Raw genomic sequence first — 16415 nt, 5'->3', positions numbered from 1 at the left:
TTTTTATATAGAGACTCATACAAGTGAAAACATTTTCCATTTCGCAAACTCTGACTTTTTATTTTTACTCTCTTATTAGCAGATCAAAAATCATCATGTTTTCTTCATTTTTGAAGATACCAGTATCAGTAAATGCCAGGTCATTCTGGAAATTAGCAATTTGCTGTAAAAGCAACCTTATCTATGCCCCATAAAAGTCTACTTATTATAATTTTAAATTATTTTTTAAGCCTTAGAAAAATCATCCATTTGGTTTTCTTCCTGTATTGGTTAGTAGGTCACTTTCTTGAGTGATGATGGATCTCACTGAGAAAACTGTAAAATAGATATGTTCAGAACAATACTATCCTCAATGAACAATAACCACTTATCAAGCACTTTATATTTTATATAAATTATATTTCTATTTTATATTCTGCAAACAGAAATAAATAGCTGTTCTTATCTATAGGAAATCCCCTCCTCTTTCTGCATCCCTTGCTTATGCAAGACCTGGGCAAACACCTTGGTGAGTTTCATGAACTGCTTCATTTTAATAAGGGAGGAAGGTATTGCTGAACAGAGCAATGGGGTTGCATTTATCCAATAAGCTTTTATCATCTTAACATACACATGGGCGACTCCTTGTTAGAAGAGACTCACACTTTGCTCTGCCCAGTCAAACGCTTTTTTTTCTAACCAAAGACAACAAATATAACATTGTATAATGATACACTGTACTGATCCCATACTATTCCTCAGTAATATCCCTTTCTCTCTAATCTTTAATTTCTCCCTATCTCCTGGTTCCTTCCCTACTACCTTCAACAAACCTAGTAACCTCCCCTCTTAAAAAAAATAAAATAAAATAAACCTCATTTGATCTTACCCTCTCCTCAAGCTATCATCCTATATATCTATCCATTCTTTCTTTGCCAAATTCCGAGAAAAAGGTTTCTACTATTTACTGCCTCCACTTCCTCTCTCACTATCATCAACTCTTTGCAATCTGGCTTCCAAACTAAGCACTCCACAAAATGCTTTCTCCAAAATTATCAACAACCTTTCAGTTGCCAAATCTGATGGTCGTTTCTCAGCCCTTATTCATCTTGACTTCTCTGTTGCATGTGACACTGTTAACCACCTTTCTTAATAATCTTTCCTCTCTGGGTTTTCACGACACCATTCTCTCCTGGTTCTTCTCCCACTTTTCTGACTGTTTAATCTCAGTCTCCTTCGCTAGCTAATCAAATCTATATCATACACCCCCTTAATGATGAGTATTCCCAAGTGTAACAGGAGCAATATCTGCCTTGTAAGCTAAACTAGTTTTTCCTTAAAAGTTACTGAAACCATCCTTGATATTTAAATAGTTTCAGGAGTTAAAGCTCAAGCCCCTGGCACAGCTTCCTGGTACCCCAACTACAAAAAAACCAGTCCACCAAGAGTCAGAAACTCCTCCCTCAGGCTTCTGACTGGCAAAACAGCAGAGCTAACAGAAGCAGGGAAGCTGTACTCAAATGAATCAATGTTGCATCCTTGCCCAGTATCTTTTCCATACTTCAGTTAGGTTTACCTTCTTCTGTTTTACCTTCTGTTATCTGTTAAGTGGTATATTCATGGCTCATGTCATACCAATTCCATATCTGATGCACCAGGCTGACCTGAATCAGGCAGGGCCTACAATAGTAAAGGTGTGTCTGTCATGAGCATTCTTCTGTTCTCTTTTCATATCAACGGTTCTTAACCTTTGTTTTGTCCTGGCACCCCTTTGGCAGGCTGGTGAAGCCTATGGACTCCTCAATGTTTTTAAAAGCATGAAATAAAATATATAGGATTACAAGGAAAACAAATTAAATTTAACTATAGTTATGAAAGAAAAATTTTAAAACAAGTTTACAAATACCAGGTTAAGAACTCAGACTTATTGTTTCTGTGTAGATGACTCACAGATCGACATATTCAATCTTAGTCTGTACCTTGAGAATAGATCACCAAAACAGTCTACGGGACCTTTCAAACATGGTGTTCCAGAAACATCTCTAACTCAGCATGTCCAAAACAGAACTAATGACTCACACTCCCCCAAAACCCAACACTCTTCTATTGAAGGCAATGCCACTCTTCCAGGTTCCCAGGTTAACAACCTTGCTATTATTCTCAGCTCCTCTCCTTCATCTCTTATATACCATCAAATGCCAAATGTTGCCCTTCTCTGTAATTACCTGGCCACCACCATAGTTCAAGCCCTCATCTAGGTAACCTCTATTACAATGGCCTCTTGGCCACTGGTCTCCTGCCTTGAATCTCTCCCCACTTCAATCCAAACTCCCAACAGCTGCCCCAAATAATTTTTCTGAGCAGATGTGACACATCATTTTCCTAGCAAATAAATTCCAGTGGCTCCTTATTGCCTCTAGGATAACAGATACTCTTCTGTTTGGCTCTGAAGCCCTTCACAATCTGGCCCTAATCTATCTTTCCAGCCTCATTACACATTACTCCCCCTTCCTGTGCCCTACAAACCAGCTAAACTGACCTTTGTGCTCCTCAAAAAAGGTATTCCATCTCCCAACTATGTACCTTAACCAGCTATTCCCCCAAATCTGAATGTACTCCAAACCTATCTCCACCTCAGATTACTTTTCTTCCTTCAAAAAGCAAATAAAGTATCATTCACCTTCTATACTAAGTTTTTCCTGATCCCCATCAACTACTATTGTTATCCCCAGATGGGAGCTTAATAAATGTTTCAGGCTGACTTAAAAATAAAGCAATATACTATTAAACAAGTGCTGGATTTGGATTTAGAGGACCAAAGGCCTCTAAAGTGCAGATTTATTACAACTACTCTGGAACCTTGAGCAAGTCATTAAACCTCTCTTAGACCTCATATTACACATTATCTAAATGGAGGGGGTACAACAGATCACTTCCTAAGATTCCTTCCAGCTCTACTTCTTTGACTTAAGCTTTTTTAATTAAATCTAGAATCGTGGGATCTGGAATTCTTTGTACCTTTCATTCAGTTGTGGGACTGTAAAGACATGGTCTGCTAAAGAGACTGTGAACCCCTGCCTGTTCCTTTCTCATTTTTAAGCATATTTTAAAAAATACAAATGCTGAAAGACTTTATCAAGATGCAAAAGTCAATTCAAAAACATTTACCAAGCTCCAGCTAGAGAATCGAGACTGGAAGTCAAGAGAAAAAAGTATAAATGTGTAAATAGATCTGAGACTAATCAGCAGAGAAAAGCTAATCAAATCTGTGAGAGCTGATGACATCATCAAGTGAAATAGTATAGAAGGAGAAGAGAAGAGGGTCCAGGACAGAGGGTTGGGGGGGTCATTCCCCCAGATGAAGATCCAGGAAGACGATCCAGGAGTGACCAGACAGACAAGAGAACTGGGAGAGAACAGTATCAAGAAAGCCTAGAGGGAAGAGAATATTAAGGAAAAAAGAGTGACTGATAGTGTCAAAATCTACAAAAGGTCCAGAAAGATGAAGCCTGAGAAAAGGTCATTCAATTTGTCATTAAGAGACTGGTAATGCTGGAAAGAGCAGTTTCAGTTGAATGATGAGGTCAACAATTACGGTGCAAAGAGTTAAGAAAATTGGAAAGAAGTGGGTTGCTTTGTATTTGGGAAACTTTTTTGTGCTTCTAATAGTACAGAAATCCATTTTTTTAAAATCCAATTATATCCAATTATAATACAATAATAAGTATTGTATAATTGTGATTCTTTCAATACCACAACCTATCAAAAAAAAAAAAATTCAGGTGAGCAAAAGTAATTAACTGAAGAGGCACATAGTGGGTAGAAGTAGGCTGCAGTACATTTCCAGTTATGACCTAAACACAACTGACCTAGAAAATAGATCCAGGAAAGATAATTTAAGAATTATTGGTCTACCTAAAAGCCATAACCAAAAAAAGAGCCTGGACAGCATCTTTCAAGAAATCATCAAGAAAAACTGCCCTGAGATCCCAGAATCAGAGGGTAAAATAGTCATCAAAAGAATCCACCATTCACCTCCTGGAAGAGATCCCAAATTGAAAATGTCAAAAAACATTGTAGCTAAATTCCAAAATTACCAGGTCAAAGAGAAAACTGCAAGCAGCCAGAAAGAAACCTTAAATATCATGGAACCACAGTCAGGATTACACAGGACCTTGCAGCTTCTACATTAAAAGATTGGAGAGTATGGAAAACCATATTCCATAAGGCAAAGGAGCTTGGCCTACAACCAGGGATCAACTACCCAATGAAACTGAGCATAATCTTTCAGGGGAGGAGGTGGACATTCAATGAAATAGAGGACTTTCAAACCTTCCTGATGAAAAGACCAGAGCTCAAGAGAAAATGTGATCTTCAAATACAAACAAGACTCAAGAGAGGCATGAAAAAGTAAACAGGAAAGAAAAAAAAATGTTATTAATAAAGGCAAACTGTTTACATCCCTTTTTTCTTCTTTCTTTTTCTTTTTTTCTTTTCTTTTTTTTTTTTTTGGTGAGGCAATCAGGGTTAAGTGACGTGTCCAGGGACACACAGCTAGTGTCAAGTGTCTGAGGCTGGATTTGAACTCAGATCCTCCTAACTCCAAGGCTGGAGCTCTATCCACTTCACCACCTAGCTGCTCCAATTGTTTCCATCCCCACAAGGAAAGATGACACTTGTAACTCTCAAGAACTATATAGTTATTACATTTAAAAGTGGTATACACAGACAGACGGTGTGGGTATAAACTGACTTTGATGTGATGATAAAAAAATCTAAGTGGTGAAAAGGGATTGTTCTGCGAGAAGAGGAAAGGAGGAGGCAGACAGAGGTAAATGACATCACATGAAAAGCCACAAAAACCTACTACTAGTACAGAGAAAGAAGGAAGGGAGATGACCACTGTTTGAATTCTCATTAGATTTAGCTCAAAAAGGGAATAATATAATCAGTTAGGTATAGAAATCTAGTTTACCCAATAGGAAGAAGGGGAAAGTGGAAAGAAAAGGGAGGGGATGGATAGAAGGGAGGGAAGAATTAGTAAGGGTAAAGGGAAAGAAAAGGGAGGTGGCTGAGAGAAGGAAGGGCAGACTGAGGGAGGTGGCGGTGGAAAGCAAAACTCTAGTGAGGAGGGAAAGGGAGAAAGGAGAGAAAAAAGCATAAAGGGAAGGAGGGAATAGTATGGAGAGAAAGACAGGGACAGTAATCATAACTGTGAATGTGAATGGAATGAACTCTCCCATAAAACTGAAGCAGATAGCAGAGTGGATTAAGAACTATAATCCTACAAAATGTTGTTTAAAAACCTGGAAAGATTTATACGAACTGATGCAGAGCGAAATGAACAGAACCACTCTAAAGTTACATCTCTCAAGGAAAGCTCCTTAGTGTTCATGTTCCAAGATTTGATGAAAAAAGATTTTTATACCATCCATAGCTTTCATATTTTCACAAACTTACACTTGCTATTCACTTCCATTTTAACTTTGGGAAAATCACTTAACAATAAATGTTTGGCACTTAACCACATATTATATTTGTATATATAACTATATAGCACTTTATTATAAGCATGAACAAAAATCTCATTTTAACCAAACTTTTTTCTAAAGATACTAAGAAAGGCATCTGGATTTCATGTCTCATTGACCTAATTATCTTCATGAGAAGAGTTTAAGATGACAATAAGATTTCAAATATGGGAGACCGGATAAATAGAGCAAATAAAAAAAGTGCAGCAGCAATGGTATAACAAATCACCATATGTGAAGTCACAGGACCCGGGCTCTGCTATTAATTACCTGCTCAACTCCATTCAAGTCCCTTTGCCTCTTTAGGCCTCAGGTTCCTTGTCCATAAAATAAACGTTATTAGAGTAGGTCATCTCTAAGATCTCTTCTTGATCTAAATCATAGTACTAAGCAAACTACTTTTAGAAATGAAAGAAAGGGGCAGCTAGGTTGTGCAGTGGATAGAGCACCAGTCCTGAAGTCAGGAGGACCTGAGTTCAAATGTAGCCTTAGACCAAACACTTGACACTAGCTGTGTGACCCTGGGCAAGTCACTTAACCTCAACTGCCTAAAAAATAATAAAATAAAGTAAAATAACGAAATGAAACAAGTGATTGATCTAGGAGTGAGGCACAGAGTCCACTGCTGAATTATCCTTGTAAAAATCAAAGTATGGACTAATGAGGAAAAAAGACCTTGAAATAACTAATCTCAATCTACTCAACTGACAATCTTGTCCATAAAGCACAAAAGGCACTGAACCTAAGAGCACAAGAAATACGATGACAAAACAAAAATATGAATAAGTAGCTTTGTAATTAAGTACTTTTTTTCTCTGAATAAAAATCTTTAGATGTGGTTTCATGCTCAATGATTAGGAAAATCATAATATGCAAGAGTTTTCTCTAATGTGGTTCAGTAGGCCATTTTCAGAACAACTGGATAAATTTTATATTCTTTCTGGGAAAATCAACTCCCTAACATTACTTAAAACAAGTAGTATAACTCAAAAACATTTTAAGTGAATAAACTGAAGAAGTAAGCACTTGGATTGAAAGTGATTTACCTTTCTGTTTTGTAGTGTACAACTGCTATTCTTTCCATTTTTCTCTATTTTTGACATTGTTTCTCCTTTCTATAAATACTTCCCCAGGTTAAAAAAAAAAACTTCAACAACAGTAATAGGTAAACATTTAAAATGCTGTTAAAGGACTTTAACAAAGGCAGGATAATAGAAAAAAGGAACTCTGATTTTACTACCTATCATTACAGGGGATGAGTTTAAGAAAAATGTGAACTATAGTTTGTACTTAATTGCAAAGCTACTCAACTCATACTGCTTAATGAAAAAAGGACTACAGAAAAAATTGCATATCATTTAGACTAATATAATTCAAGATATTTAACAATTCCATTGGATTTGAAAGCAGAAGACATCAGCCCTACTACAGCCATCCCTCATCATTTGTGGGTTTCACATTTTCAGTTTTGATTATTCATGGGTTGGACATCCATAATTAAATGTGAATTTTTGGAGATTTGCCGAATAATCTGGAAAATCACAGACAATGCATGTGTATAAAGAAAACTTCAAAAAACTACGTCAAATGCATGAATACTATATATTATTAATCTATTTTATCACTTACTACCATAAGTATACATACATAAATTTATTATATAAAGTTAAATTTTGTTAAAAGTTTCAGTGTGCTAAAGAACTATGGGGTACCAGAGGTAGGGAACCTAAGGCCTCAAGGCCACACTGGCACCTGAGGTCCCCAAGTTCAGCCCTTTGCATCCAAACTTCACAGAACAAATCCCCTTAATAAAATGATTTGTTCTGTAAAACTTGGACTCAGTCAAAAGGTCACACCCAAGGGCCTAGAAGGCCACATGTGGCCTTGAGGCCTAAGATTCCCCCCAACGCCTACCCCGCCCCCCAAGCACTCTCTTTGGGAATGTCTCCTTTTCGTCTTTCTACCATCCAGATTCAGTTGTGTGATTTTCTCCCACAAAGATCCTTGTATCTTGAGCTTTTCACAGAAGGAAATCCATGAAGCACTTGCTACAGCTACATCAGGGGCTTCAAAGACTAATCTCTCCCTCATAGAAACTGCAACTTATTTATGCATGGTGTCTTGTTTTACTTGTTTTGTGTGTTAAATAAATATGGTCACAATTATTAAAGATAAAAGGTTTGGGATGGGGCCTAGGAGTTATTCATGGTTTATCATATTCATGGGGGTCCTGTGCCCCTAACTCCCACAAATGTTGATGAAGAACTCTATTACCTGTGTAAGACTGCAAGTCATTTAATATCTCTAGGATCAATTTCTTCATCTGTAAAATGACTAGCTTAGCACCTTCTCCCAAAAAAGATGAGAAAATAAGCCATCCTTACCCTTCTTTACAGAGATAGAGGACTAGGGATTTTGAGTATTGCATATATAATTTCAAATCTAACATGTTCTAACAAATATTCTTCATCGTTACAGGAGATGGCTTGCTGGGCAAGGATATATCATTAACTTGACAGTGAAAAAACAGAAAAGATAACAATACTTTCTTTAATATGTAGGAAGAACGACTAAATGATTACTAAAATCTCTTCTAGCTTATGACCCCAACAATGAATATTTTTACCTTCCTCCCCTCCCGTAAAGAAAACAACAGCAATAAGGTACTTGCTCTAACCTATACTAACATCATAGCAGTCCAGTCCAAAACCTATAACTGTCCATCAATCACACCAGAGTATTTATCAGCAATTACTTCAACACAGAAGTTCTAACCTAACACCTAAAATTTTATCCAGAAAACAAGGTCCAAGATAAGAAACATGAGCACAAGAAATTCATTTCATGGATAAAGCAGGATTTAGCCAAACTCAACCACTTATATGATGCTGACCATGTAAAATAAAAACCTTCAGTTGCATTCAGCAAAAAGGAAAGGGGGAAGAAACAAGAATTTATATAACAGTTATGTAGCTGTGCTAAGGCACTGTGCTAAGCATTTTTTTCTACAAATGTTATCACATTTGATTCTCAACAATCTTGTAAGGTAGGAGCTATTATCCCCATTCTACAGTTGAGGAAACTGAGGCCAACAAGTTAAGTGACTTGCCTAAGGTTTCAAAGCTAAAGACCATCTGAGGTCAAATTTGAACTCTGGTCTTCCTTACTCCATGCCCAGAGTGCCACTAGCCAGCTCCTAAGAAAGAATAAGCTGTGAAATCAGAGAACCTGATTCAAACTCCACCTCTAATGCCTACTACCTATGTGCTCCTGAGCAAATCATTTAACATCGCTGGGCCTCAGTTTCCTCACGTGGAAAATCAAAGGGGAGGCTGGTGAAAAGGTTAAGACCCAATTTATGCCCGAGGGCAAATCCTTCCTGGCCTTTTCATCTGCAAATGAGCTACTCAAAGCTTTAACAGGGGTGGAATGTTCACTCACATCTGAAATGAGGTTCACCCCCTACTAACTGGAAACGCAATTTGAGGAGGGCATAGGTGTAAATGCACCCTTCAGTCCCAAGTCTAACTTCTCCCAGATCTATTTTGCTTTTAAAGAGGCCATTCTTTGCGTCATTTAGTAAGCCTTAAACACTGAATGGGGGCTGCCACAGTCTGAGACCTGTTAAAGACCTTAGCTTGAAAAGGCCAAGGTCCCCCACTACATCCTGGGCCATCTCCAGTTGTCCTGATCCATATCTGGTCACTGGCCCCAGATGGCTCCGGAGAAGAAAGTAAGGCTGGTGACTTTGCACAGCCCTCCCTCACTTAAATCCAATTCACTTGCATGTCATGGCCATCACCTCCCTGATGTCATGGTCCTCTTCGAGAACGAAGGGCAAACAGCAAGCAGCCTCAACAGCAACTTGTGCTTTTAAGACCTAGAAATTTGCTGAAGTATGATAGATGTACATTCTTACAGTAGTTTAAGTCAACTCAATCAATTCTCAATTATGCCTACCAGCATTCCCTTCTAATAGCAAAAGTGATCCAATTACTTTGTGTAAGGAAATGACTGGTGATTGTATTTTTTTTTAAATCTCTGCTTTCTTTTTCTGTGCATGCTAACAAGATTTTTGGCATAGTGATTAAAAAAAAAAAGATGACCCAGATGGGTCAAGCCCTTATTCCTGCCAGAATTTCCAGCTACTAATTTAATCACCCATTTTAACATGAGGAAATAGCTCAAAGATCATACGTGAATAATTACAAAGACTATATAAGGAGTTGATGTCAAAACTAAAATACATGGGAAGTTAAAATGACAACAATCCTTTCCATGGAAAGTTTTTCAATAAATGTCAGAATCAATAGCTATCATAATAGAGCTTGAGGTTCTGATTTCAAAATGGAATGATGAAAATTCAATTAATTTCAACTCCTAAAAGAAGTATATCATATCCCTGAAATAACATTCTAACAAAATACTCCAATAATATCTCCTTGTATTATATAAAGAAATTTCTCTCCTCCCTCCCTCCCTCCTCCCCAACCCAGTACTCTCATTATATCCTCCCTATGACCTTGCTGGGGAAGGTAGCAATTTTAATATATTTCACAGATACAAAGAGAAACCTAAGTCAAATGATAAGCTCAAAGCCACGCTAACAGGATAGAGATGAGCAACCTGATTTCTAGTCAGATGCCAAAGAAACATATCTTAAGAGGTGACAACAGTGGGCCAGAGAGATATCTCAATGGAAGTTCTGGTTTCTACCAAGGTCTAGATATCAATAAGACACCAAACAAGGAAACTGTGATCAACTTTATCAATTAAAGTAAATCACACTACTGAAACTGATATAAGTAATAGTTGAAGATTTTCCATTAGCCTTGGACCAAAGAAAGAATAGGTGGTAAAGAATACTCTATTCCATATGAGTAAATAATACTACCACATACAAATTTGCATTATGTCTTGCCCTTCTCCTATGAATACTTTCTAGTGGGGTTTCTATGACAGCTGTTCATCAAGTCAACCACTTAAACACTTCCTCCCAATTATCCTTTGAATATACAATTATTAAGATGTACAGCTTGCTCTTTGACCTCTTCAAGCATTGAAAACATTGAAAAAAACTAATTCACAGCTTGATAAACTGTAGTCAATTATGATTTCATCCTTCTTGTAATTTGTACAACAGAATAGAGCATCTGCTTATTCATCTAAATCAAGTGTTTCCCCTCATTTTATATTTTTTAAAATCAATATGCCAAAAGTTGCTAGTATGCATAGAAAAAAGCAAAGATTAATTTTTTTGTAAAATACAATTAACATTTCCTTACACAAAGAAATTGAATCACTTTCAGCCCTTGCCCAAGAAAAAATGCTCTGGACTTTAAAAAGAGAAACTGATGGGGTAAGCAGCAAATACAGGAAAGACAAGATCAAACGAGACAGCAATGTTTTAAATTTGTCAGGTTGTTTTGTCTAGAAATCTAAACACATCGTAGCTATTTACTAAGCCTTCAGGTAACATCAGAATTAATGCAGAAAATCAGTAGTTAAATTTTCAGGTCTTTAGTAGTTAAATTTCCTTTCTAGGTAATTCATGAAAAATACAAAGGAATGGTATGAACACAACACTAATAAAATATCAGAAGACACCCACCACTTGTCCAAAAGTGTGGACTTCTAATAATCTCAGTGCTCCCAAAAGTAAATTAGAAAAAGTCTCTGAGTTCTCTCACAAAGTAGTTAGGTGATTCCTTGGGGCCTCATTTAGACCTTCAGTAGCAAGGGGCAGCCAGGTAGTGAGCAACGCAGAGTACAGGCCTAAAGTTGGGAAGACTCATCTTCCTGAATTTAAATCTGACCTCAGACACTTAACTAGCTGCATGACCCTGGGCAAGTTATTTAACACTGTTTGCCTCAGTTCCTCATCTGTAAAATGAGATGGAGAAGGAAACGGCAAACCACTCCAGCATCTTTGCCAAGAAAACCCCAAATGAGGTCACAAGGAGTTGGACACAACTGAACAATAAAAGCATGTAACTTTCACTTCTTAAAACTTAATTATATAGTTTCCCCCAGCTTACAGCAAATTAGAAGCAAAATGGAACTCACACGTTAGTGGCGGTTAGCACAAAGACAAAAGCGACCAAGAAGACAAAATTAAAAACATTTACCAATTCAAATTACAACACTATACAATAATGGATGCTCATGATGATAACATAATCAGAGAGAAAAGGTTAAATAATATAGTTTAGTATACTCTAAGAAAGCAGGGGAAGTCAAGTGAAAAGCAAGTATTTGCAAGAGACTACAAAATGCCAGACAAGCAGTGTCGGGGGATTTCAAATTTCCGGGGATACAAAGAAAGGCAAAAAGAACCTTTCTGAACTGGGAAAGGATGCTTACAGAAGGTAGAATTTAACTGAGATCTGAAGGAAGCCAGGGAAGTCAAAAGAGGGGGATGAGAAAGGACAGCATTCCAGATATGAAGGACGGTCAGAGAAAACCCACAAAGTTGAAAGATGAAGCATCTTCTGACACTGATAAGGAGGCTAGTGTCACTGAATTGAATAGTACATAGAGGGAAATAAGGTGTAAGACTGAAAAGATAGGAAGGGGCTAGGTTATTAAAGGATTTAAAAGTCAGAGGATTTTATATTTGATCCTGTAAATAGGGAGCCACTGGAGTTTATTAAATAGAGGTGAAACCCAACTTAATAAGATCAAATTGCCAGCTAAGTGGAGGATGGACTGCAGTGGGGAAAGAAGGGAGAGAATTGAGGCAGGGAGATGAACGAAAAGGTTATTTCAAATAGATCAGGAGCGAGGTATGATGAAGGTCTACACCGAAGTGGTAACAATGCAGAGGACAGAAGGACATATAGGAGACATTTTGTAAAGGCAGACATGGCAGGATTTGGAAATACATTGCACACAGGGGATGAGACAGTGAGGTAGAGAGTAGAATACCTAGGAAGCAAGACTGAGTGACTGAAAGGATGGCAATATCCTGCAAAGTAATAGAGAAGGGAGGAAAAGAAAAGGATGAAGAAGCTCCACAATTTTGACAAAAAAAAAAGGTTTATTTAAAATTAAGTTTAAAGGTTTTAGGTCTTGATGATGTAAATTTCAGATATCTGTAAAATTCATTTATATATGATCCAAGAATTCCTAACAATGGTACAGCATAATACAGCTACTGCAGTTATAAAAAAAATAGGTCAGGTGCAATAGCTTCACAAAAAAAACTAAGAAAATTTTGAGCTTATCAAAGTTTGATATAAGTGCTTTAGAATTAGGTGCCTCCACTTCCTTTCTTCTCACTTTTCTTAACCTTTTGTAGTCTGGCTTCCAAATTCAGAAATCTAAAGGTCTTTTCTCAAGCCTCACTGCATATGAGGGATGACCTCTCTTCCATCTTTGACAAAGTGACTCTATTCCACCTGATATTCTCCTCTCACAAGGTTTTCATGACAGTGCCTTCCTGGTTCTCCTCCTACCTATCTGTGTCCTTAGCTAGATCTTCATCAAGATGATGCCCACTAACCATAGAAGTCCCCCAAGGCTCTGGCCTGGGACTTCTCTTCTCCCTCTATACTCAATTGGTGATCTTATTAGCTCCATATATGCACTTACCATCTCTTTTAAAATGACTCTCAGATTTGCTTTTCCAGCCCTAAGCTGGATATGTTAGACATCTCCAAATGGATCTTAAACTCAACATTCCAAAACTCAATTACTGTTTCCCCCCCTTCAAATGCTCTCCTCTTCTGAAGTTCCCTACTATTGTGGATGATACCAACATCCTCCCAATCACTCAGGCTCTCAACCTACACGTCATCCTCAACTCCTCCATCTCACATAGATTACCCAATCAGTAGGCAAGCCCCTCTGTTTCTACCTCCATATGTCCCCCTTCCAGTCACTGCCACCACCCTGATGCAGGCCCTCATCAACTCACATCTGGTCTACTGCAATGGAATGAATCTCCCTGCCTCAATTTTCTCCTCACCCCAATCCACCTTTCACTCAGGTGTCAAACTAATCTTTCCTCAAGTGTACCATGTCAACCTCACTACTTAATAAATTCCAATGACTCCCTATTTGCCTGTAGGATCAAATACAAAATCCTCTGGTTTTCAAAGACCTTCATAACCTGGCCCCCTCTTTCCTTTCCAGCCTTCTTACACCTTATTTCCCGATCCAATAATGCTATTCTCCTTGCTGTTTCTCATACAAGACACATCTCTGAACACTTCACTTGCCATCTCCCATGCCTGGAATGCCCTCTCCTGCTCATTTTTTCCCGGGTCTCAACTAAAATCCTACCTTTTGCAAAAAAAAAGCCTTTCCTGGTCCTATTTAATTTAGTGCCTTCCCTCTGGGATTATCCCCAATTTCTCTTGTTTATAGCATATTGTCTGCCCCCATTGGACTATTAACTCCTTGAGAGGAAGGACATTTTTTTTTAATCTTTCTTTGTACGTCCAAAGCTTAGCAGGGCATCTAGCATATAGTAGGTGCTTTATACATGCTAGCTAATACTCCAATTGACTGGAGTATAATTTGGATGGATAAATTTCCCTAACATTCTGAGCCAAAAAAAGGAATTGAATTCATAAAGAAAAAGTCTAGGACAAAAGCTGACCCAATACCTCAAATCAACTCAAGAGTATGTCTACAGATTCATTTCAAAGCTAAGTTGAAATTACTCTACTCTCAACCTCAATCATCTTTGGAGCAAGAGGCTGAAGAAACTTCGTTGGTTGATGAGTAGTAAAGGTCCCAAGAGCTCTAAGCTAACAACCAGAACTGGAGGGGCTTAAAAGATCATAAAAAGATCACTGGATGAGCCCAAAGAAGTTAAAAAAAAAAATTGTAGTTTTTTTTGTTCAATTCATTTATTACACGGTGTTTTCACCATAAAAATCTACTTACAGAACTATCCAATTTCTAAATGTCTTGAAACTTTCCACAACGTATCTCAACTAATTACAATGACAAATTTCTTGAGTTAACCTCAACTACTATTTCTGCTTGTTCCATTAAACTCTCCAGGACCCTATAGCAGTTCTGGTTTAACTCAAAAGTAGTTAAGAACCAGGTTTCCCTTTTCTCCCGTCAGAAATTACGACAGCCTAAAATTAAAACTGCCATGTCTTTACCAAAAATTAAAATTACTCTCGAACACAGCTCCGATGCATCTTTCCTGGTCCGATTTTTTCCGTTGCAATTAAATGTTCCTTCACAAAAGATTAATGTAAAGAGCTGCGGTGCTACCTTATTATTATTAAATACAAAGGCATTTTTATCATCGATTTTTCTGAGTCAGTCCTGATTTTTCACTGAGATTTCTGTAGTACCGAAAAAAAAAAAACTGCCTGCGGAAACTAGGGGGAGGAAAAGGCTCGGGAAGGCTCCTCCACCCCAAAGCTCCCCCAGCACCGACTGCATTTAGTTAAAGAGAGCAAATGTGCAAAGGCTTCACGCTTTGGGGAGGGCGGGGAGAATGGAGGAGGAGGAGGAAAAGGGGGCGCGGGAAAAACTTGGGCAAGGGAGCTGCTCTTCTCCGGTAAGTCTCGGCGGGGAAGAAGCGGGGCGAAAGTGGCGGCATGGCAGCAGCGTGGCCCGGCTCCGCTCCCCGGCCGCAGGCGATAATCTCCCCTTCCTCCGAGAAGCCTCGGGCCGCGCTAAAAATAGGTACCTCGGTCAGTCACCCCGCCACCCTGCTCGGAATAGCCTCGGACACCGCCGAGCCGCCCCCGAAGGAGACGCCGCAGACCCGTAGGGCTGCCCGGAGACCTCGGGAGACCTCCCTCCTTCCCGGGTCCCTGCGCTGGGGCCAGGCGTGGAAAAGTCGGCGAAGGGAGAGAGGATGGAGCCTGTGCCCCGGCTCCCCCGCCCCGCCCCCGGCCGGCCCCCGTCGCCTGGGCCTCCGCCCGCCGCAGTGTCCCGGGAGAAGCGGGCGGCCCGAGGCCTAGAGCCCGCTAAGGCAGGGAGGCCCGGCCGGGCCGCGCCGCGGGATGAACCCCCGCGGCCGCGCCCCATTCCCAGCCCGGCCCGGCCCGCCGTGGCCTCGTTCGCTCGTTCGCTCGCTCCTTCACCCCGGGGCTGGACGCCCTTAAGGCTCCGGCCCGACCCTCCTCCTTCCCGGCCTTCCTTCCTCACCGTGCGCGGCCTCCGCGGCACCGGTGAAAGGGAAAAGGGGCAGAGGCTCAGGAGCCGAGGCTGGTCCCGAGGCTCAGGAGCCGAGGCTGGTCCCGAAGCTCACGAACGGTGAGGGAAGCCGTGTTCCGACGCGCCGCCGCCGCCGCCGTCACCTAGGTGCCTGTGTGGTCGCCCGGCAGCAAGCTGACGGAGCTGGGGGGCGGGGCCAGCAGCGGCACGTCCCCGGCGTCTGGGCCGCGGGGCCCAGAGACCGGCCCCTTAAAGACACAGGCGCGCAACCCTCCCTCGGCCCGCCTCGCCCCCGCCTCGCCCTGGCCCCGCCCCCGGCCCCGCCCGGCTGGGACGGGAGCCGACTGCTCTGCCTGGCTGAAACCGCCTCGCGCCGGAATTCAGGAGCTGCGTTCCGTGACAGGGCCAAATGGACACCTTATCTGGGGTTTACCCTACGTCACTCGCATCCAGCTACACCGGTGCCCTCTGCTCCGCTGCAGGCTTTAAGTCACATGCCTTGCAAAATCTGATCCCGCGGGCTGTGCTCAGACCACCCACTGCAAGCCCGTCTGGTGCTTTGAACCTTGAAGAAAGACATTGAGGAATGAGACGGTGACAACAAATGAATAAACATTTATTAAGCGCCTACTGTGTGCCGGTCACTGTACTAATCGCAAATTTACGAGGAGGCAAAAGAGTCTGCCTTCAAGGAGTTTGCAACATGCAAACAAAAAGATACAATCTATATGCAGGATAAATAGGAAATGATTAACAGAGAAAGCACTAGAA

At 40.3% G+C, this 16415-nt stretch overlaps 1 protein-coding gene across 9 annotated transcripts in view; it reads right to left on the bottom strand.

The window, feature by feature from the left end:
* KTN1 (kinectin 1) overlaps positions 1–15768 on the bottom strand; it is a 147930-nt gene extending 132162 nt beyond the window's left edge. For 5 of the 9 annotated variants that reach the window (XM_027842862.1, XM_027842865.1, XM_027842864.1 and 2 more), the window contains exon 1: positions 15636–15767. The gene's annotated coding sequence lies outside the window, so the exon portion shown is untranslated. Of the gene's footprint in view, positions 1–15635 lie in introns of all 9 variants that reach the window. The other 4 variants (XM_027842869.1, XM_027842870.1, XM_027842868.1 and 1 more) reach the window with 1 other exon arrangement.
* Between the last annotated feature and the right edge of the window lie 647 nt (positions 15769–16415).

This window comes from Vombatus ursinus, unplaced genomic scaffold (assembly GCF_900497805.2).
Source record: "Vombatus ursinus unplaced genomic scaffold, bare-nosed wombat genome assembly UNPS02014893.1, whole genome shotgun sequence".
Classification (NCBI taxonomy): Eukaryota; Metazoa; Chordata; class Mammalia; order Diprotodontia; family Vombatidae; genus Vombatus; species Vombatus ursinus.
The sequence above is the reverse complement of the archived record's forward strand: the minus strand, read 5'-3'. Positions and strand labels throughout refer to the sequence as shown.